Below are 22,719 nucleotides of genomic sequence, written 5' to 3'. Positions count from 1 at the left end.
GATCGATCGAGTGTTATTGATCGAAGGTCTTAGGCAGAGCCATTGTGTCCAATGTTGTCTTCCAGGCATAGAACTGGTATTCAGTTTTTCTGTGTGTATGTGGCATAAAAGTTTATAATGTGAAGTGTATAAGTGCGTCACTTGTATACATTATTTCAATGATGCTTGATTCCCATGTCATTTTGTCATTTCAAACAAACAAATTAATAATAATAGACTGTTAGTGTTTTTCACATCTTTTCTTTTTAACAATAATTGGTTGTTTCTCTGTAATAATGTTGTAATTTCAAGTTTAGCATTTCTTAGTATAACTATTTGTAAGGCAATGCTCGAAATGTAGGAAATAATCACATAATAGTTGACTGATAGATCACGCATAACTGCACATAGAATCATTTAAACAAGCTGCTGTCTCGCTGTAAATGCACTATAATTCCAGGCAGTAAATAACGAAAACTGCGACTATAGTTCAGTGATAACAAATACTGGTATCTATCTTATAAGTCTTATTATTACTAACAATACTAGGAACAAATAATGACACGTGTGTTAAGCAGCAATGCCGTAAATAAAGTGATATGGGTGTTGTTTATATGAGCCTGACCTGTGTTCATCCAATTTCATCCAATACATGATATTAGATTAAATGGTATGGTAATGCTAATGTAAACATACAGTATGAAAGCAATAGTGCATGGAAGCAGGCAGGATTCTAGCACAAGAAATTGGACTGTCATTGCTGTGACCTATGTCGTTCAGTCAAGATGCACTCATCCACTACACATTGGATGTTTTCAGCTCAGTAGTCCCCTAGCATAGACAGAGATGATCAATAAGGCCCTCTTTTACTGCTTCACTTCACAACTGTCTAGTCCTGCAGCTCTGGAAAAGTTTGACATGCAAAGACATTGAGGTAAATAAACTGAGATTGGCAAAGGTAAGTTTATAAATATATTTTAACGTTGTGTCTTCCTTCTATTCCTCCTCGTTTTTTGAATGTCTCTCAGAGGCGCAAACCTTTTTTCAGCATTTTATTTTCAGCTTTCAGTGAGTGTTTCAGCCATGTCAACACTTACATCTCCTCTTAATAAAAAAGACTGCAGGCAAGATAATTTCTCTACACCCTGCTTCACCTTATTCCTTTGGACAATTCCCCTGTGAGGAGTTGTAAGCTGCGCATTGTACTGCACCTTTTGAGGTTTTGCAAAGGGGATAATTTCCGTTTAGCTGTGTAGTCTTACAAGCGCTCACAACTTGAGGCTTTGATTTTTGTTGACACATGAATATGGTTGTAGGTAAGAAATAGAGTAGGGAGAAAAAATCTAATCACACGAGTCACAATTCTTTCTCTCTGTGATTCTGAATGAATTCACAAATGCCAAAAGCAATGTTGTATCACAGGAACCAAAAAGCACAGGCAAAGAGTTTTCTTGTAGATCATTTTTTAAATAAAAGACTTTTGGGAGCATTTTGCAAACACCCCACATACTTCACAAAACCATGGATACTTTGTTCTCATCAAGTTAGCTTACGTTAGTTTACGTTAATGCAGTGAAGCCCTGAAAACCGGTACAAAAAACTAAGAGCTGACAAACTTCCACTTCACCACTTAGTAAAAAAAATGTCATATCTGGTTTGTGAGGAAAATAATAGATCCAAAGTCCATTTAATCTCTATAACTTTGATTGTACCTTTTTTTTGGATTATGATGCAAGTTTCAGTACTTGCATTGTATCAGAAAGCACACAAATTACAACATATTAAGAACAATGTATTTTTAACTTCATAAAATTAGCATAACATACTTACTATACCAAGTAAATGATATTATTTTTACATAAATGTAGACTCTCAACCTACTTTAGAGCCTCCCTCTTATTTCTCTCTTGAGAGTTTCTAGACTGATATAAAAGATGTCCTGCCATAAACTACGATCATCCATTTAAAAGTGCACACAGAACTTCAATTTAAAATATGTCTACCCTTGCTCTCTACATGATGCTCTTGCCAACCAAGATCCTTCTCTGATTAATGAGTGTTAAGACATTAGGGTTGATCCAAATGAAGAGTGAGATATTACAGTAAAAGCAAAAGTTGTTTTTATAAGTGTTTTTGTTTTGGTGTTTTGGGCTTGCAAGTACACAATCAATTTGCATTTTAAGAATATAGGGACAGGCTACTGTTGGTTGGTGTGACAGTGAATTCCGCATTGCAACATCATAAGATATTCAGATTTCACGGTAGAGTTTGCGCCCATTAATACTGGTTTGAACAACATCATCCACATCTCTTATCATAGTTTAAGGCTCACATTTAAAACTCTATAGAACGTGACTAAAATCCTAGTCACAATCACCCACAGCTGTCATTTCCCCTGTATTTTTATTACATTGCATGTTTATGTGACATATTGTAATGATCAGTGATTTAGTGATGCATAGTGAAGTTGAATTGATGTTACACACTAACCATTAGTGGCATAAAAAAATAGCCTCTAGAAAACCCATAAGTAGACAAATTGCTCTTCAATTGCTACTTGATCTCTCTTATTTGTTATCATTGCCAGGCTAAAGTATGGAGGCTATCATGTGAATGTATGTCTTTCTGACATCTCCGTCTGTCTGTCCGTCTGTATAATCTTGCATTCTACCGTACAGATCAGCCTAATACTTTTGCATACTCAAGCACATTACATTTGGATGCTCAAGGACCTTTTTTGGTTATTGTGATTTTTAAGATAAATATATATTATTCCTAACTGGATGGGTCAGGGTTTAGAATCTTGTTTCCACTGTGGATTAGGAATGGCTCCTGTCCAGATTTGCACAGTTTTGCAAATCCAGTAGTATTTTAGAGGTATTTTCCACACTATTGAAAATGATGTGGCTCAATAGGGCAGTGTGTTGTGTTTGTGCATAGCAAGTGGGTGGTCGAGCGTTGGAAACGTTTATGGACCGTTTTTGGATTTACAGTAACAAATAAATAGTCATTTAAAAATAAATGATGTGTCTCTGAGTTGCTACTCCAAACATTCAAAGTGTCATAGTCCTTATTGTCTTGCTGTCACATTATTATCGAACAGTCTTTTTTGACATAATCGAAGCATCACAATTCTAGCTTTGTTTTATTGTAAATATAATACAATTGAGGCTTGTCTAGTGTCGAAGAGCAGAAGGCCCCGCCATTTGTTCTATACAAATAAGAAAACCTGATTATGTTATGAATATACAAAATAAAGATGAAAGACCTTCCTTTTGAATGCCAAGTCAGCCATTTATTTCAGTGAATCTTTGATTTATTTATTGCATTTCTTTTCAACATATGTTGACCTTTAGTAAATGGTTCTATATTTATTGCATGTTCTGCTACCTGTAAGAATAATTTGTGCCACTAATCAATAAATAGGCTAATAGGTCACTGTCATGTCATCCTGTAATTATGTAGCACCTGCTGTCAGCTATTGCACCACTGGTGCTGCAAAATGTTTCATCCATAGATTCACGCAAAACACATTTTACTTGATTTCCATATTGTCTGATTTCTATCTCATAATTTGAAGAGTGGAACAAAGGCACATTCGCACAAGCCAGTTCATCTGTTTGAACAATCGACAGGCCCCCTCTTGAATATATCCCTCAATGCATGCTAAATCAGGCTTCTACATTATCACTTTAATCCAATATTGTGCATGTCTCCCATGTTAAATTGTGGGATATCCAGACTACCAATTTCCGATCATGATTTGGGAGCAGGGCCGGTTCTAGCCAATTTGATGCCCTAGGCGAGATTTTAGCTGACATTTGAAAGTAAAATGCTTCAATCTGGTGCACTTTGAGCACACAATTACAAGGGACTAGATCTGGGGGTACAACTCTAAAACACCCATATGAAAAAGATCGGTTTACATTTTAATAATCAAATAAGTATTTGAACATAACCAATCACATATTTTATTTTTGTTGTTCATTCATATCTTAATTTACCGAGTTAACATTTATTTAGTAATTTAGCATTTTTGTATCCCTCCAGTTTTAAACGATATTTTTGGTTTACTGTCGTATAGTATACATTGAAATGATTGCAAACCTGTTTATCCCAATACTTATAAAGGAGTTCCTTGGAAATATGTGTTTACATAAATTGTGATCAAAACGTTTGAGATATTGTTATGCGGATGATAATCAACTATATTTATCAATTAAGCCTGATGAAATTAATCATCTAAATAAAATTCAAGACTGCCTCAAGGACTTAAAAACATGGATGATTTTAAACTTTTTGATGTTAAACACGGCCAAAACTGAAGTTATTGTACTCGGCCCAACGAATCTACGAAACAAATTATCTAAAGATATACTAACTATGGATGGCATTAATTTGGCCTCCAGTGAGACTGTAAGGAATCTTGGTGTTATATTTGATCAGGACTTATCCTTTAACACCCACATAAAATCAATTTCAAAGACCGCCTACTTCCATCTACGTAACATTGCAAAAATCAGGCATATCTTGCCTCAAAACGATGCAGAGAAACTAGTCCATGCATTTGTTACTTCAAGGCTGGATTATTGTATTATTATTATTATTATTATTATTATTATCAGGTCGTACCAAAAAGTCAGTTAAGTTGCTTCAGCTGATTCAAAATGCTGCAGCTCCTGTACTAACCAGAGTTAGGAAAAGGGACCACATTACTCCTGTTCTGGCTGCATTACACTGGCTCCCTATAGGACACAGGATAGAATTTAAAATTCTTCTTCTCGCCTAAAAAAGCCCTTAATGGGCAGGCGCCATCTTACCTTAAAGAACTCATTATAATTGTGGCAGCGGGGTGTGGTTTGGGCGCTGGCTGCTGGAGTGAAGGGAGTGGCTCGGCCGGAGGCCAGACAGCTGATCGGAATCAGGTAATCAGTGCAGGAAGAAAAGCATGTCGTAACCTGGTTCTGGGCTGTTATGCAGTAGGCGGGATCCTGGAAGGTCGCCAAAGGACCTCTGAAGATTCCCACCCGGGCAACGTTTGAGACCCGTGCATATTATTGTTTGGAGTTAATAAATGCCTGTGTTTCACCAACCTGCTCTTTCCGTCCTGATTTGAACCCTGTGTGAGCGGAGAGGCTCACAGTGGCGCCTGAACAGGGACGATGTCGGAAGGAGAAACCCCGCTGGGTCAGGCCCTCCAACGTCTCGCTCACATGCAGGAGACCACCACAGCATTACAGCGACAGCAGAGTGAGGCTCTGCTCGGGATCGCCTCGAGCCAGCGCGAGGACCAGGCTCTCCTACGGGAGCTGCTGCAGCGTCCGGCCGCTCGGGAGGGCGATCCCGCTACCAACCCGGCCCGACCGCCTTCAATTGCCCTCCAGAAATTGACGGCAGAGGATGATCCGGAGGCATACCTGGACATATTTGAGGGCACAGCGGCGGCGGGCGGGTGGCCGGAGGAGGAGTGGGCAGCGCGGCTATTGCCTCTGCTATCCGGGAGTGCGCAGCTAGCCGCCCACAGCCTGCCAGCAGCCTCTCGGCATGTGTACCGGCATCTGAGGAGGGCCATCCTGGACCGGCTTGGCAGCACGCCAGAGGGACATCGCCGCCGGTTCCGGGCCCTCCCCTTCGAGGACGATGACCGGCCCTTCTCCTACGCACAGCGGCTCCTGGATCAGCGAGCCGCTGGCTCCAGCCGGGGGTGCGCTCCGCTGAGGAAGTCGTCGGGCAGGTGGCGCTGGAGCAGTTAATCGCCGGCCTGCCATCTTCGACGGTGAATTGGGTCCAGTGCCATCGCCCCGCCAACCTGGAAGCAGCCGTCGTCCTTGCGGAGGACCACCTCTCGCTTCCCCGGCGGAGCATGAAAGAGGAGCCCAGACCACCAGCCGTCTCAGCGGGCAGACCCGTCCCAGCCCCGAGGAGGAGGTTTCCTGGAGCAGCTGCCCTTCCCTCCCCACCATCACACGGCCCCAACCCCGCAGCCCCGACACTTCCCCCCCTAGCTCTACCTTACCCTCCTGTTTTTATCTCTCCCCAGGGTCCGGCCTACGCTTCTGGTCGTCTGGCACCACGGGGGGCTCCTCAGACGTCAGGGCAGGATTGCTGGCGGTGCGGGCAGCCCGGCCACTTCCGACGGGAGTGTCCTCTCATGGAGGTCGGACAGCTGGTTCGGGTTGCAGGACCGCCAGTTGCCGCCCCCGATTTGGAAGGGACGTACCGTATACCGGTATGTATACAGGGGGGTACACACCAGGCTCTGATGGACACGGGCTGTAATCAGACGATGATCCATCAGCACCTGGTTCGGCCTGGGGCATTGATTGAAGCATCGTGGGTGAAGGTGAGGTGTGTGCATGGGGATATTCACCAGTACCCGGAGGTGACGCTGGAAATTTCTTATAAGGGGAAAAAGCATAGAGTCAGGGCTGGAGTTAGCACTTGCCTTACGCACCCTCTGATTTTGGGAACGAATTGGCCGGGGTTTGCTAAGCTAGCGGGGGCTATGGGGGTGCGTTCACGGACGGCAGGGAAATGTGAGTTGTGTGCTGTGTTTAGTGGAGAGTCGGAGGCGGCTGACGACATCGAGGGGGGCCGCGGAGGTCCCTCTGGACCCGCTGGTGTTTCCCGTGGAAGATTTCCCCCTCGAACAGTCGAGGGACGAGACCCTTCAGCACGCCTTCGGCCAGGTGGTGAGTATTGATGTCTCCCAGCTACACCCAAACGCAGCACTCACTCACCCACACTTTACGGTGGTTAGGGACAGGTTGTATCGTGTAAGCCGTGACACACAGACAGGAGAGATAAATACCCAGTTGTTGGTGCCAAAAAGCCGTCGGGAAATGGTTTTCCAGGCGGCTCATTATAACCCCATGTCAGGTCACCTAGGGTACGACAAATCACTACACCGGATAATGGCCCGATTTTATTGGCCGGGCATTCGCGCAGATGTGAAGCGGTGGTGTGCATCTTGCCATGAATGTCAGCTGGTTAACCCGCCGGCCATCCCCAGAGCGCCTTTGCGCCCGTTACCATTGATTGAGGTGCCTTTTGAGAGAGTTGGAATGGACCTCATCGGGCCATTAGACCGGAGTGCACGGGGATATCGCTTTGTACTAGTCCTAGTGGATTATGCAACGCGATATCCCGAGGCAGTGCCGCTGCGTAATATCTCTGCAAAGAGCGTCGCGCAGGCACTGTTTCACATTATCTCCCGAGTCGGGATCCCGAAAGAGATCCTGACTGACCAGGGCACACAGTTTATGTCACGCACACTACGCGAGCTGTATGAACTATTGGGCGTCCATTCAATACGGACTAGTGTTTACCATCCGCAGACCGACGGCCTGGTGGAACGGTTTAACAAAACACTAAAGAACATAGTTCGTAAATTCGTTCACGAAGATAGCCGTAATTGGGATAAATGGCTAGATCCTCTGTTGTTTGCAGTGCGGGAGGTGCCCCAGGCCTCCACGGGATTTTCTCCCTTTGAGCTGTTATTTGGTAGGAAGCCCCGGGGTGTTTTGGACCTAGTTAAGGAAAACTGGGAGGAGGGTCCAAGCACCAGTAAGAACGAAATACAGTACCTTATGGACCTGCGAGCAAAACTCCAATCACTGGGGCAGATATCACGGGAGAATTTGCTCCAGGCTCAGGAACGTCAGCAGCGCCTGTACAACAGAGGGTCGAAACTGAGACAATTTTCACCGGGAGATAAAGTGCTTGTATTACTCCCATCCTCTAGCTCTAAACTACTCGCCAAGTGGCAAGGACCCTTCGTGGTCACACGACGAGTGGGGGACGTAGATTATGAGGTGGTGCGTTCTGACAGGGGGGGAGCAACACAAATTTACCACCTTAACCTCCTGAAAGCATGGAGGGAGGGGGCGTCGGTTTCGCTGGCCACCACGGTGATTGAGAGAGATGAGTTGGGACCGGAGGTCATTAAAAGCAACAAAGTAGCCCCGGTCGGTTGTGGCGACAATCTCTCACCGGGCCAGAGAGCAGACGTTGCTTCGTTGCAAAGGCAGTTTGCCGACCTGTTCTCTACGCTGCCAGGGCGCACCTCTCTCATACACCACCGCATAGAAACGCCCCCGGGCGTGGCCATTCGTTCACGGCCCTATCGGCTGCCTGAACACAGGAGGAAAATTGTTCAGGCGGAGCTTCAGGCTATGCTAGAGATGGGAGTGATAGAAGAGTCCACCAGTGACTGGTGTTGCCCCGTCGTGCTGGTACGTAAGTCCGACGGGTCAATCCGGTTCTGTGTGGACTACCGCAGGGTGAACGAGGTGTCCAAATTTGATGCTTATCCAATGCCCCGGGTCGATGAATTCCTGGATCGGCTAGGCACTGCTCGCTTTTACACGACGCTGGATTTAACCAAAGGCTATTGGCAGATTCCCCTTTCTCCAGAGTCTAAGGAAAAAACGGCCTTCTCCACTCCGTATGGTTTATACCAATTCATCACACTTCCTTTCGGGTTGTTCGGAGCCACCTTCCAGCGGCTCATGGACCGGGTGCTGCGTCCCCACTCTGCCTATGCTGCTGCTTACTTGGATGATGTCATCATTCACAGTGAAACATGGGAGCAGCATATGCAGCAGGTGGGGGCGGTGCTCGAGTCCCTGAGGCAGGCGGGGCTCACGGCCAACCCGAAGAAGTGTGCGGTTGGACAGAGGGAGGTACGGTATCTGGGGTACCTCTTGGGCAGCGGGCAGGTGCGGCCACAGATAGAGAAAACAACCGCCATTTCAGCCTGTCTGGCAGGATTTGACAGCAGGGCAACCAAGGAAAATATGCAGGCCGAGTTGAAAAGCTTTGCACTCCAGTGGAACAGGCTGAAGGCATCCCCATTGGCAGAGTACAAAGCAAGAACAGTAGAAGATGGATCAGGTGGTGAGGAGGACAACACAGAAGAGGTTGAGATAACTCCCATAAGCTGTTGCTCCTGCAAAGAATGCCCTCTGTGCTGCTACCAGATACTTCGCCGTTTCAACATGCTAACAGATGCATACCCTGTCCTAGGCCTTGCTTATAAATACCTGCTTACATTATCCCTCACGCAGGTGGCTTGTGAGCGCACATTTTCAATTTGGAAGTTTATTAAAAACAGACTCAGAAGCACCCTCTCATCTGATAAATTGGAGGCATTTATGTTGATGGCCACAGAGAAAGACATCCTCATGTCCTTGGACTCTGACTCTGTGATAGACAGACTTGCAGAGAAGAGTGAGCTGCTTAAAAAGCTGCTCCACTGATAAGGCGAGAAATATTTAATATTATTGTTATTATCACACATCACACATTATGGATGTAGTTATTCATTATTTGTCATTTTAATTATGCTTTTCAGAAGTTGTATTGTGCTTATGTGTTGATCCTTAATGGTGTGATCATGTACACTAAATTATCAATTATTCTCCATTACAGGTTGTTCTGATATATTTGAGGAGTCGTTCTCCCTCTGTTCTATATGTGGACTTGTTCTCTCATTTGGGACCATTGTTAGAATTTGGTAAGTTCATCATGTATTTTTTAATGTTGTATAAATTCATACTTCATAATTTAAAAAAAGTTTTGAAAGAAACGCACATCCCAAAAGTTTTCAACTCTAGGTGCAGGACAGAGGAAAACATTTTATTTATTTTTCAGACTTAATAATGTATCCAATTCCCTCTCAGGTTGACCACTTGACATGTGAGAGCTTGAGGAGTTGTTCCCCCTCCGTCCATGTTCGAGGACTTGCTCTCTCTCTGCCTCCACTCTCTACCTTCACTGCACCAAAGTTTGGCTGTTGAGTCTCCTCTAGTATGGTGAGTTTATCATTTTTTATATTTTATGAAATCATACTGAATTTGTGATGATTAGAGACTTAATAATGTATCCGATTCCCTCTCAGGTTGACCACTTGACATGTGAGAGCTTGAGGAGTTGTTCCCCCTCCGTCCATTTTCAAGGATTTGCTCCCTTACTGCCTCCACTTCACCACTTTTTGAGAAGTCTATGATTTGTTGAGTATGTCATGTGTCTTATAATGTTATATGAATTCATACTTGATTTGTGATGATGAGAGACTTAATAATGTTTCCATGTCTCTTTTAGGTGGACCACCCTATATATGACAGCCTAAGAAGTTGTTTTCCCTCTGTCCCCTTTTGAGGACCTGCTTTGTCTCCTCCATCATTCACTGGGCCACTTTTAGGTTCCTGAGCTTATTTCATGTGGTGAGAGGAATGCAATATGTGTATGTTTAAAGGTTATGTTTAAAGGTTTATGTGAAGAAACATACTATATGTGTTATAAAATGACAATTGGTCATTCATAAATGTCTCTTTATATTCTCTGCTACCATTATCTCCTGTCAAACAGGTTTTCCTGACCTGCTAGAAGTTCTTCTTGATGCTTGAGTCATAGATCATATCTGAGAGCTTCGTCTTGACTTTGTGAGTTTATTATGCAACTTGTTTTGTCTCAGATTGAAAACAAAAGGTTTGATTATGATTATTTCCTGGCTGAAGATTTTCATATTGATGGTTTTAATTTCAAACATCTGCATATCTTTTAAGTTCAATTAACAGTTATGCAGGTAGGCCTTAGGGCTCTTTTGAGACTTAAGTCATCCTTCATGACGGATACATTTGTTCACTAAGTGTCACTACGTCACAAAAAGGCTACATGGCTTCATATATTTGTCAGTACACAGATACTGAGTACAAGTTCTGTTTGCTGTTTCTTGCAGGTCACGAATTTGGTGAGGAGTGGAGCTGGCTGGCTGCGGACGAGGAAGTATAGAGCAATACATACTTGTGCCCATAGACGTATATGAGAATGCATATCTATTCAGACCTGTAACCCATGTCTTAGACTTTTCACACAGCTATGTATATATATATATTTTTTTTTTCCAATTCTCTATTTATGGTTTCATAATGAGTGAGTGAGTTTCAGCTCTAATGCTGTAATATGTTTCTATTTACATTATTTGTCAGGATATTTTTTTGTTATTATTGTCCGAGTCTGGTTTTAACTAATACTGGGCTTACACCAAAAGATTTTCACAGTCACAGACTAAAAACTGAAAGGGTAGCATAAGGGTTCTTCCCGTTAGTCTCGTCCCACCCCTAGTCATGACATAACTTCTGTTGTGATTTGACACTATAATGAATAAAGATTGATTGATATAGCTGTCAATTTTAGTCCTTGAGTTCATAGTTAAGTGCTTTATTTGTTAACTGCTATCAAGGAATATGACTCTCCTTTGTAGTATGCATGAGAGAAGATGCCGCAAGTTTAGTGGACTTCTAGTGTCCGCTGATAATGTAGTGGGCTGGTCTGGACAGAAAATGCCAGGGCTGAATTTTTGTCCCAGTCCACCCCTGCCCGCGCATATTATTGTTTGGAGTTAATAAACGCCTGTGTTTCACCAACCTGCTCTTTCCGTCCTGATTTGAACCCTGTGTGAGCGGAGAGGCTCACAATAATCTACTGTCCTACTAGGGTATTGCGTTCCAAGAATGCAGGGTTGTTGGTTGTTCCTAGAGTCTCTAAAAGTACAATGGGAGCCAGAGCCTTTTCTTATCAAGCTCCACTTTTGTGGAAGCTTCCAGTTTGTGTTTGGACGGCAGACACCCTATCCGTTTTTAAGAGTGCGCTTAAGACCTTCCTTTTTGATAAAGCTTATAGTTAGGGCTGATTAGATTCTGCCCCTAGTTTTGCTGCTATAGGCTTAGTTTGTCGGGGGACACCTTACTTCTTCCTTCTCTCTGTCTGTACCTGTGTACTGTGTTCCGAATAACCCATCTTCCCCCAAATTTCTTTTTGGTGCCTATCTACGCTGGGATCCGGAGTCATGGATGATCCTGTTGCTGTGGTCCTGAGTCCTGGATCGCGAGCCCTGGATCTTGAGTCGTGGCTGTGCCTGTTGCTGTGGTCCTGGATCATAAGTCCTTGATGGATATCCTCGTGGATTCATCTTCTTATTATAGACACGCATTTCCAAACATTTGGACTACCTATGTTGTAAATGTATTATCTTTTCAATTTACACACGGCATCTATTGCACGTCTGTCCGTCCTGGGAGAGGGATCCCTCCTCTGTTGCTCTCCCTGAGGTTTCTCCCATTTTTCCCTTTAAACTGTGGTTTTTCTCTGGAAGTTTTTCCTTGTACGATGTGAGGGTCTAAGGACAGAGGGTGTCGTATTGTCATACTGATATTCTGTACAAACTGTGAAGTCCACTGAGACAAATGTAACATTTGTGATATTGGGCTATATCAATAAACATTGATTGATTGATTGATAACTTAGACTAAAGTTAACAATCCAAATACTAAAAGAGTCCTTTACCTCACTGAGCTGTAGTTATCAGCCTCTCAGTCTGTCAGGAGAGAGCTCCCCTCCGCCTTTGTTGTAGAAACATCTTCTTCTTATATCCGTTAGCGCAGCTAGCACCAGATGCTAATAACAACAGCGCTGGTACCAGTGCACCCTCTCTCTCTCTCCCTCTCTCCCTCGCTCGCTCCCACGCTCACTCGCACTTTGGCTGTGAGCTGCGGGGCGCCAGAAAAGCCAACAACATTTGAAAATGTGTTTCTACAAACAGGATTGAAATGTGCTCTGGTGGGTTTTGAGCACACACTAAAGTGGAAACCTCGAAGGCCAGAGCAATAGTTTTCCTCTCAAAAGTAAATCTGAAAGTGTTTTCATGTTCAAACCTTGCGAAAAGCTAGCATACAGATGCTACTGCTTCTGATGTGTCCTTGTGGTATAAACACTTTTTTTGAGACCTGTAGCTTAAGTCTCACAACAATGTGCTTATAAATTCCACGTTAGAAAAACCTTGCGCTGACTTACTCTCACATTTTCTATCCAATATAGTTATTTATGATGCAAGGCAGACAAAAAAACGAGTTTGCCACTGACAGATGTTGCTGGAATAATTCAGAGAGGAAAGTGTTATTTCTCTCTGAAGAGAGAGGGAGAGGGCTGAGTGTGCATATTTGTCATTGTGGAAATGAAGGGCCTGATGCGAGGGAAGTCAGGTTTGTTGTGCCTGTATGGTTTGTGTGTGTGCTGTACGTCTACGCAATAGAGTGCTATACACAATATTTGATCATGCATTTCATAATCATTAGGTGAGGTCCTCCTGGCAGTGGCATAGGCCTCTTACAGGAGAGCTGCGGTTGTTTATCTGGTTGTGCTACTGCAGACAGCTGTAAATAAATGAAGACGGAGTAACTCCCGAGGGGGGTATGGGGACACGCACCCTGTGATTTGCTGACTGGTTTCGTCATGGTAGGCTTAGTTCTGCACCTTTTTTTACTTTTAGTAGTCAATGTTTTATTTATCCATGAATCCTGCCACAATTGTCTCTTATATTAATTCCCTTCGAGGTAATAGAGTTGTCCCTGATTAATCATTCAGTCTTTTTACTTTACGCCCAGTACTGCAGGAGCACTTTACTTATTTAATTTGAAAAACAATCTGAAAGAAAAACTCTGGATAATAAATGCTGCCTCCTCTGGGACCCTGTTAGGTACAGGTGTCATCCATCTGTGTGTGTGTGTGTGTGTGTGTGTGTGTGTGTGTGTGTGTGTGCGTGCGTGCGTGCGTGTGTGGCCTAGCATTACTATACTTGTGGGGACCTAAATCTGTTTACACAGTCACGTTTGGGGACTCGCCGCCCTTATGGGGACAAATTGGAGGTCCCCATGAGGGGAATCATTAATTTTAGGGTGAAGACTCGGTTAGGTTTAGGATTAGGGTTAGGGTAATGGTTAGGATTAGGGTAAGGGTTAGGGTTAGGCATGTGTTGGTTAAGGTTAGGATAAGTCTCCAGGAAATGCATGTAAGTCAATGTAATGTCCCCTGAAGTGATGTATACATGGTATGTGTGTGTGTGTGTGGGTGTGTGTGTGTGTGTGTGTGTGTGTGTGTGTGTGTGTGTGTGTGTGTGTGTGTGTGTGTGTGTGTGTGTGTGTGTGTGTGTGTGTGTGTGTGTGTGTGTGTGTGTGTGTGTGTGTGTCATATTAAGTCAGTGCACAGTGGTTCTAACAAGCATGGAATGGGGACAGTGCTTATGCTACACATTATGTTCTTTTTATGCACCTCCATACTGTGGGAAACACACACAAGGTGAATGAAAGAGGTCACATAACAAAACGTAAAATGAACCCTATACACAGAATATACACTGAGCGTATTATGCTTTATGGATAGAGACAATCGAGCTACATCTGCATCCGCACACAGACATTCTTCCTCAGAATTAGTCGCATGGAGGCGGGGCTGATGAGGATGTCTCTGGTCTGGAAAACAGAAAGGCATATTCAGTTTTAGCTCCCACGTTACAGTTAAGCTTTGCATACTCCTAATCCTTATTGTCTACAATTAATGAGTTTCTCTCATATTGAGAAACATGCAAATGGAGATTTCTGGTTTGGAGACTGCAATTATGGGAGAAGCAAAGGGATATGAGACCCTAATTATGTGCTATCATTATTGCCATGGCTACTGCTACAGTTGACTTAGTATGCAAGGGAAAGAGGACTATAACATATTATGCAATCCAGGGGCCACATGTGGAAAAATAACTAAAATATTAAAGCAAACAACAGCACAAAGCAGACCACATGTTTGATTTTTTCTTTTTGGTTCACATGATGACAATACTGATGACAACACTGCATAGCTTATCACCGTAGTTATGCAATTGTATTATACTTTGAAATCAACACTCAATATATGTAATATTGTGCAGGAATCTGCTTTGCTTAGAGTGTGTAGAATGTTTAGCAAGTTTTCCTCCAAAAATAGGAAAGGACAAAAGCCCACAAGGTGAAAGTCGGAAAAATTGTTGAATCAAGCAAAACAAGCGCAACGACAAAACTGATTTGGTGTCATACCGGCTTTCATATTGCAACTCTGCAAAAAACACAATGTTCCATTGTCGTGGAAATTTGCATTTGCATTCACCTCTCAAAACACAAACATGTGCACAAGCCTACTATTGTAGACATCCTCCCGCGCTCACATAGGCTCATTGGGTTCTACATTAATAAACTCACTTTTGTCAGCTTGTGCATTGAATTTAATCTGCTTTGATTTTTCAGCAGACAGAACGAGCGTACCATCATCTCAAAAGAGCTTAGTGGGCAGAACTGCTTTTGGACAGAGGATAAAACACCGACTTACAGAGAGAATCGATGCAGTTCTTCTAAACTAGCCTGGATTGTGCCATTGTGCTTAGTGTATCTCTGTCAGCCTCCAAGTATTTAAATGAAAAGATGATGTCCATCACAGAGTACAGCCCCAGCGTCTTCTGCTGTACCAGCTGTGTGTATGATCCCTTACTCCTAGTCAAATTCATATGCAGAAAGACTGCTCAGATGTATGATTTGCGGAGCAATGGAGCCAACTCGATGTGCACTTTTAACTTCAATGTCATCCACCAGTAGATTTCCCTCAGGGTTTAACTGATTTGCAAATGGCGCAGTTCGCCCCTTTGTGCTGCTTACAATGTGCCTTTGAAAAATAGAAAAAAAATAATATGTTATATTCCCTTTTATCCCGCATTGTGCACCTGGGGAAGTGCAGCACTTGCATGATAAGAGGAATATTGAAAGAGAAGCCCACTGAATTCAATATTTTCTTCTCCCTTCTCTTCAGTGTTGCGGACTAAGAGCACACTAAAAGTGTTTTGCCTAATATTTTTACTCATGGTAAATATATGTTGTTGCATTATGGCTTACAGTTCCCTGTCAGCTGTAAGGTCTTCATAATCCTTCATCAATTATTCAAATATGTTATATTGATCTCATAAAGGGATTCATCTGTCTAAGGCCCAAAGTGCTCCATAACATATTAATCACAGCTATAACCAACTGCACTCTCGTGGCGTTGTCTTGGTGACACAGGCCGGGAGGATGAGAGTGGGCATGGGCTTGGAGATCAAGACTAGATTAACCCTGTGATACAAGTGAAAAATGATTAGATCCATTGCTTGTAATTTAAAAGAGCATATCATGTCTACATCAAATTTGAAGACTTGACCTATGACAACCATGTGAAGGACCCATGGTAATCTAACATTTTCCATTCTGACACAAGATTCCTTGCCTACAATCTATATCAAACATCCTCAGTCACTGCTGTCAGGCACAGCGCACGATTGCAGGGGCACCTCTTTCCCCTAAGAGGCCTGCGGTGAGCTAAGCCGAGTGCCACAGCCAGAGCCAAAGGATTCTGGGTAGTTGAAAGCAGCTTTTCCGTCACAGCTACCTTCAAAGACCTGGAAGCAATCCAGAACACAGGGACATAGGATCAAAGGCCCAGAGAGCTCTCGCTAATTAGTAGGTGGGAATCCTTTAAATGCACCACAAACTTTTGTCTACTGCTGTCACATCAGTGATAGTAAAGGTTGAGCAAAAGAGGGAATAAGAGAAAGTAGCAGGTTGAGGGAGGAGAAAAAAGGGAGGGGAAGAGAGAGGAGGAGAAGGACAAGATGAGAGAAGGGACTAGCAGTCCCATTGTGTAAAAGTGAATGTTCTGTGTGTGCGTAGCTTTGTCCCAAAGTGAATGGATTGTGGTGTAGGCTAATGTAAGCCGGGAATGCAAAGTCACAGCACCTCTTTCTCCTCGCTAATAATCTCCCATAAGGCAACAGTGCCCTCCATCTCAATGTCTCTTGTCAGGCACCACATCTGCTTCCATCAAATGGTTGTGATAGAATACCACCAAATCAACATACCTTACAGCAAGAAAGAAGAAATCTCTTCACACACTGGGCTTTATTTTCAGTGTTTTTGTTAGCACTCCCATAGGTTTTAATATGAGACTGTGGAGGCAGTTATAAGTACCACACATTTCTATAAATTATTCACTAATGTCCAGATCTTTGTTAACCTGCTGCAATTCTTAATTGCTCATGGGAAAGTTACAATGATATTTGGCGTTGGTAAAGCTGAACCACATGCTGCTCAACTGCACACACAAATAACTACAATAAGGACGGTTTTCACAAATGTTCTGAGTCAAATTAAATACGTATTATTATTATTATTATTATTATTATTATTATTATTATTAGTCAGTTTGATGAGCATGTGTTGTAGCCTTCTAACAGACATCACTTTTTGATTTACTCTGAGGAGGCTACTGCTATCACCTGAACAATCAGGGAGTAGTAATGCACAAAATTAAGTGTAAATCCCTCCTATTACTCATCTGCCTCAGAAATTATTGACCTGTGGAGAAGGGAACAGTCAGGCATGAAGCTTAAGAACAAAGCACACACTCGTAGTTTCATCAAGTAAACTTCTATTCCTGTTTTGTATGTGCTGCACTCTTTCCCATGCCTAAGGGAGCTGTTCTTCTCGCTGAGCCTATACACAGTATTTGCCATGACATGTGCAAACCCAGGCCCTGATTGGTTAGAAATGGTTATCAAACAACAGACGAACCAGTGGCCTGCTGTCCTCCTACACACCCCTGTGCCAAAGAGCGAAAAGGCAGCACTGAGCCAGATGGTGCTCACACTAAAGAGGCATTGCACTGAGCGAACCACAGCTAAAGTATAGGAGAAGGACCACAGACAGATGTTTGTTCTGTGAAACTGAAAGCTACGTACAAAACTGATGAGGCAGCGCCCCTTGTGGCGTCTGCCATGAAGTACAGTGATTCACTGCCTCATACATCTTCTGAATGGCTTTAAAATGCAAGCCTGTGGGTTTAGAGGTCCTTTGGCCAAGACCCTGGCAGCAAAAAAATTGCAAAAATAGGACAGAAGTCAAGACAATATGCCTACATTGCACAAGCAAGGGGTCACCTTCTCATGGTCCGACTCAGTTTCAGAGCGAGGCTGACAGTTTGTTCTAATTTCCCTCTGCAGACTTGTGGTTTCCCCTCCCTCCCATCTTGTTGCCCGGGGTACAACCAGACTGGCAGTGCAGTGGTGAGCATTTGTCAGCGCAGATTTTTTTTTGCCCCGTGAGGTGTCGATATGCTATACCTGACAGGCCGCTGGCTCTGCATAGTTTGCCTGCCTTGTTAAGTCTGACACTGACAAGAAGCGACCGGGTGAGAACTGACACACAGAGGAAAATCCACGGCCTACAGCAAATATTTGATGATGTGATTTTTGCTGGATTGGAGATGGAAGCCGGTGTTGACATTAGTGTAACATCTGCACAGTCTGGTCGTCAGAGTATGTCTCTCTCCCTAGTCGCATCTCTCTCTCTGCCTCTCTGCCTTTCCCTGTTTCCACAGTAGTAATGCTGCAAGACAAAATCTCCTTTTTTCACAAGATTTTGTAGTTAGAACACACTTTGCTGTAGAAGGCATTTTACTCCAACTTGAGTGTGAAATGAAACACTGTTTGTGAGATAAATATGTATTTTAGATCGTATTATCTGACAGCAGGTGATGAATTATGAAGTGCCGGATAAATGCCAGGCACATGTCATCTGGCATCCTCATAAGCCTGCCACAGCTGATTGTCAATCCACAGCTTAACATGCCACCACATGCAGGCCATAATCATACATACAGCAATGTTTTGCTAAACCAGAATTCAGTCTCATGTATCCATTATTTGTTTTAAAGCATTGAGGATTGGTGAAAAAAACAACTATGTGTTTGAGGGTCATGAAGAAAGTATAAACATTGAGATGCCACCGGGGAACATATGACAGAAAGTATTATTCAGTCTATCATTTGGAAAACTTCTAAAACCTCTTACAGACTTTGAACCAGAGGTGTTAGCAGCTATCTCTGTGAGAGAGATAACAAGTGTCAGAGAAGGGACAGAGCGAAATATGAAACTAGAATATGTTTGAAAAGTAGAAAGATGAAATAAATGCTAAATCTCTCCCTGTAGTGAGATGAACAAACACACTATAGTATAGTCTGTGTTTGACATAAGGAAGGGCAGAAAAGAAGAACATTAAAACAGAGTGCTGTAGGTTTTCCCTCAGAGTTTGGGGGCCTCCAGAACACAGTGATGACATTAATGAAGAGGACTTGTTCTTAATTGAGATTAGATTTCTGTTTTATCTAGCTGCCACATCAAGGATCCTTTAGTTCCAGTCTGAATGGCGTCTCATTGTGGTCCATTATGTGGTTGATCGACCATGCTAATTTAAACTGCATGCCATCAGTTAGCTGATGTAATTCTCATACTACAGAGCAGCTCCCCTTCGTGTTGAGTGCCAGGAGGAGGAGAACAAAATATTCCTTTCAGATTTACAGGAGAGCCAGGATAGGGCAGGTGTTTGTGTGTGTGTGTGTGTGTGTGTGTGTGTGTGTGTGTGTGTGTGTGTGTGTGTGTGTGTGTGTGTGTGTGTGTGTGTGTGTGTGTGTGTGTGTGTGTGTGTGTGTGTGTGTGTGTGTGTGTGTGTTTGTTTGTTTTAGTTGAGGGAATACAACTAAACAAATGTATGTGTTTCGTGCTGTGTTGGAAGTTTAGTACATTGTGCTAGAATAGTAACATTGTTACACTTTTGTCAGGCTCATGTTCCACATGGTCAGAAATGTCACATGTTGGACCATGTGACGTGTCGGGTAGACTGTGGTCAGACAGCTTGAGTGTACTCCGCCCCCCTTCTGCGTGGCAGTCTAGCAGAAAGTGCCTTTTAGTGCAATTACATGGGTTTATACACATCAATTAGCAATCCAATTAAGCCTTGATGTGATGAATAACGGTGAATAGGAGTGGAGGAGCTACTGATCTTGCTAATAATGATCTTGCCGATTACGCTGATCAGTCAGTGGCTAAGAAGACAGACATGCCAAGGTCATCAATTAACACAAAGAGGAAACAGTGGGAAGACAGAGAAAGCTAATACTAAAAGTTATGTGCACAATGAAAGTAGCCTAAAAGTCATAAATGGTTTTGTAATTCCTTCACGATATAAATCCTAACACATATATTTTCATTGTGAAAAGCAAACTGCAATTTTTAACTGAACAGTATTGATCAGGAAATAACTTATCTGTGACAGATTACTGGATAATTCGTTTGTAGACTATTTCTGAGTTGACAATTAATGTACTAACATTTCAGCTGCTGAGTCCAAACATTTTCCACAGTCCATTTGCTATATATTTTAGTTGACAGTCTTTTTATGTTTCTTTTTTTTAGGTTTTGCGTCATAAGATTTGTATCTATTTGATATTTACTTGCACACACATAATACTGCATAAATCAAGACAATGAAACAATAAGACATGTTAAAAATATGCCTGTTGGTGTTTACAGCTTTCTGGAAGTTGCAAAGTCAATTTAGAAGGATACATTAATTGTTATTCTGATTCATGAATGATAACAGTGTTCAGCTTTTTCAAACTGTTTCCCCTAATGCCACCTTTAGATTACTAAGCACATTGCTAATATTTGAAGGTTCATGCATACTTGGTTACTGTGGGCCACTGGTTAATTGTATTTGGGTCAGTGAATTTAATGAATTAGATTTCATTCCTTTTTGCACTCTCTCCCCCTCCCACTTTGTGAAGCTCTGATTAGATATTTTAAGACTTGAGAAATGCACTCCCTATTAAGTAGGTTATAAGAGTCAAATTATTCAAAAGTATTTAGCGTTAGTTTTGACCAGTTTTGACACGAAAACATCAGTCATCATGTACACTGTTTTAAAGGAGCTCATGATTCAATCTGGGTGTGATGACGCCCTTCGTTTTAGTTTTTCTTTGGTGCGTATGCCAATTGGAAAAGGATAAATAATTATAAAAAATTTAAAAAAGGGCGCAAAGGATTCATACAATGGCCAAACTCAATAATCGTTTGTCGTAGACTTTTTGGTAGTAATTTCATCAGCAAAGGTTTCCCTGCCCCTACTCTTCAGCCACGCCCTGTTTGCTTAAATCATCAACTCATAACCCAACTCTTCAAACACTCTTGTCGGAGGCTTCATTGCACTCAGAGAATAGTCATTTTATTGATGTGGGATAGCCCTGCCTCCCTATGCTTAAGACACACCATCTTTTGTAACTTGAATTGTCTTTCGAAGACTCTTATGGGAGGCATTATTGCAATCAGCAGAGTCAGAATACATGTAAGCATGGATGCTTGCAAGGATGTGGTCACTGCTATCGGAATTTGGTTGGGTGTGTGTCTAAATAAAATGCTAAAATGTAGGGGTGAAAATGACTGCCGATAATTAACGTCATGAGGCCGCTTTCATTTACTATGGTAAGAAGTCAAACTAAAATGTTTAAATGCATTTTTGTAGGAATGCATTTCTTCTGTTGCCGTTGCACAGCTTAGATTGGTATATCCAAACTTAAATATGGTATTGTCCCAGCTTAAAGTGGAGAGAGGGTTTTTTTGTGCAAAAGAAACCATGTGCAACATGAAGAGAAGCAGCTGGGTTGGTGGTATTATATTGGGGTACACACTACGATAGGCCATCCATCAGGGAGACTGAAGCTCCCAAAGGCAATCTCTTAGAATATTCTGCCTGGCCCCACTGATGCACACACACTTTTAGCTTGCTCTCGTTATACAAACACATGCACATTTAAACAAACCAAAACACATACATTAATGCATGAACAAGATCAGAGTATTACCATACTTTAAAACTAAAGCAGTGGTTCTCAAAGTGGGGGGCGCAGAGGCATGACAGGGGGGGCGCGAGAGACCAGGAGGAAAAAATAGTTGTTTCTACACGGACCATTATTGCGGTAAGCATGTTTTAACTTCCGGTTGTCCGGTTCATCTCCGGGTATCCCGTGTGCCTGTTCTGTTGCTGATAGCTTATTATCTTAACTTAATCGATCGTTTTAAAACTCTTGATCACGGCAACTGCCTGACGTTGTAATCACACGTTACTACAGCTTAAGCACTCACAACTCTCCTTCTCTTAGCGACTGTAACTCCACAGTTGCCTACACTCTTTTCGGGTTTGCTAACGATAGCTACTTTAGCTTGATAGCTAGCCATGGCTCTTTCCCCACCCTCGGGTGCTATTTCCTGCTCTAACTGTCTCATGTTTGGTTACTTCCCTACCTCCTTTACTGGTACCGATACGTGTGTTAAATGTAGTACAGTTGTTAGGTTGGAGGCGGGAATCATAGCTATAGAAGCCCGGCTCCGCATCTTAGAAAGTAACTCAGCTACAGTAAAGCCCATGTTAGCCGGTGCGGACCGGCAAAAGGTAGCTCCTCTTAGCCGTCCCCCGGCAACTCCCGAGCAGCAGGGAGACTGGGTGACTGTTCAGAAGGGGCATAACGCGAAACCCGCAGGTCCCCACCAACCCGTTCACGTATCTAACAGATATTCCCCACTCAGCGAGACACCTGCTGAGAAGCCAACTCTGGTTATTGGTAGCTCTATTATGAGACACGTGAATTTAGAGACCGAAACCTCCACAGTCACATGCATTCTGGGGGCCAGAGCGGGCGACGTTGAGGCGCATCTTAGACTGCTGGCTAAAAATAAACGTAAATACAGTAGGATTGTTATTCACGTCGGTGGTAATGATGTTCGTTTACGCCAATCAGAATGCACCAAACTTAATGTGGAGTCGGTGTGTAGTTATGCTAAAACAATGTCGGACACCGTAATCTTCTCTGGTCCCCTCCCCAATCTGATCAATGATGACATGTATAGCCGTATGTCATCATTTCAGCGCTGGTTGTCTTGGTGGTGCCCAGCAAACAATGTGGGCTTCGTAAATAATTGGACAGCCTTCTGGGGAAAACCTGGTCTGATTAAGAGAGACG

General features: G+C 43.0%; 1 long non-coding RNA gene across 1 annotated transcript; it reads left to right on the top strand.

Annotated features, from left to right (window-relative positions):
* The first annotated feature begins 9,091 nt into the window (after positions 1-9,091).
* LOC307038411 lies at positions 9,092-10,859 on the top strand. The gene is made up of 7 exons (XR_013807996.1): positions 9,092-9,243; positions 9,412-9,496; positions 9,663-9,794; positions 9,881-9,996; positions 10,084-10,205; positions 10,351-10,424; positions 10,721-10,859. It is a non-coding gene; the product is annotated as an uncharacterized lncRNA (long non-coding RNA).
* Positions 10,860-22,719: the final 11,860 nt, after the last annotated feature.

This window comes from Notothenia rossii (genome assembly GCF_949606895.1).
Source record: "Notothenia rossii genome assembly, chromosome: 5".
Taxonomy (NCBI): Eukaryota; Metazoa; Chordata; class Actinopteri; order Perciformes; family Nototheniidae; genus Notothenia; species Notothenia rossii.
The sequence above is the reverse complement of the archived record's forward strand: the minus strand, read 5'-3'. Positions and strand labels throughout refer to the sequence as shown.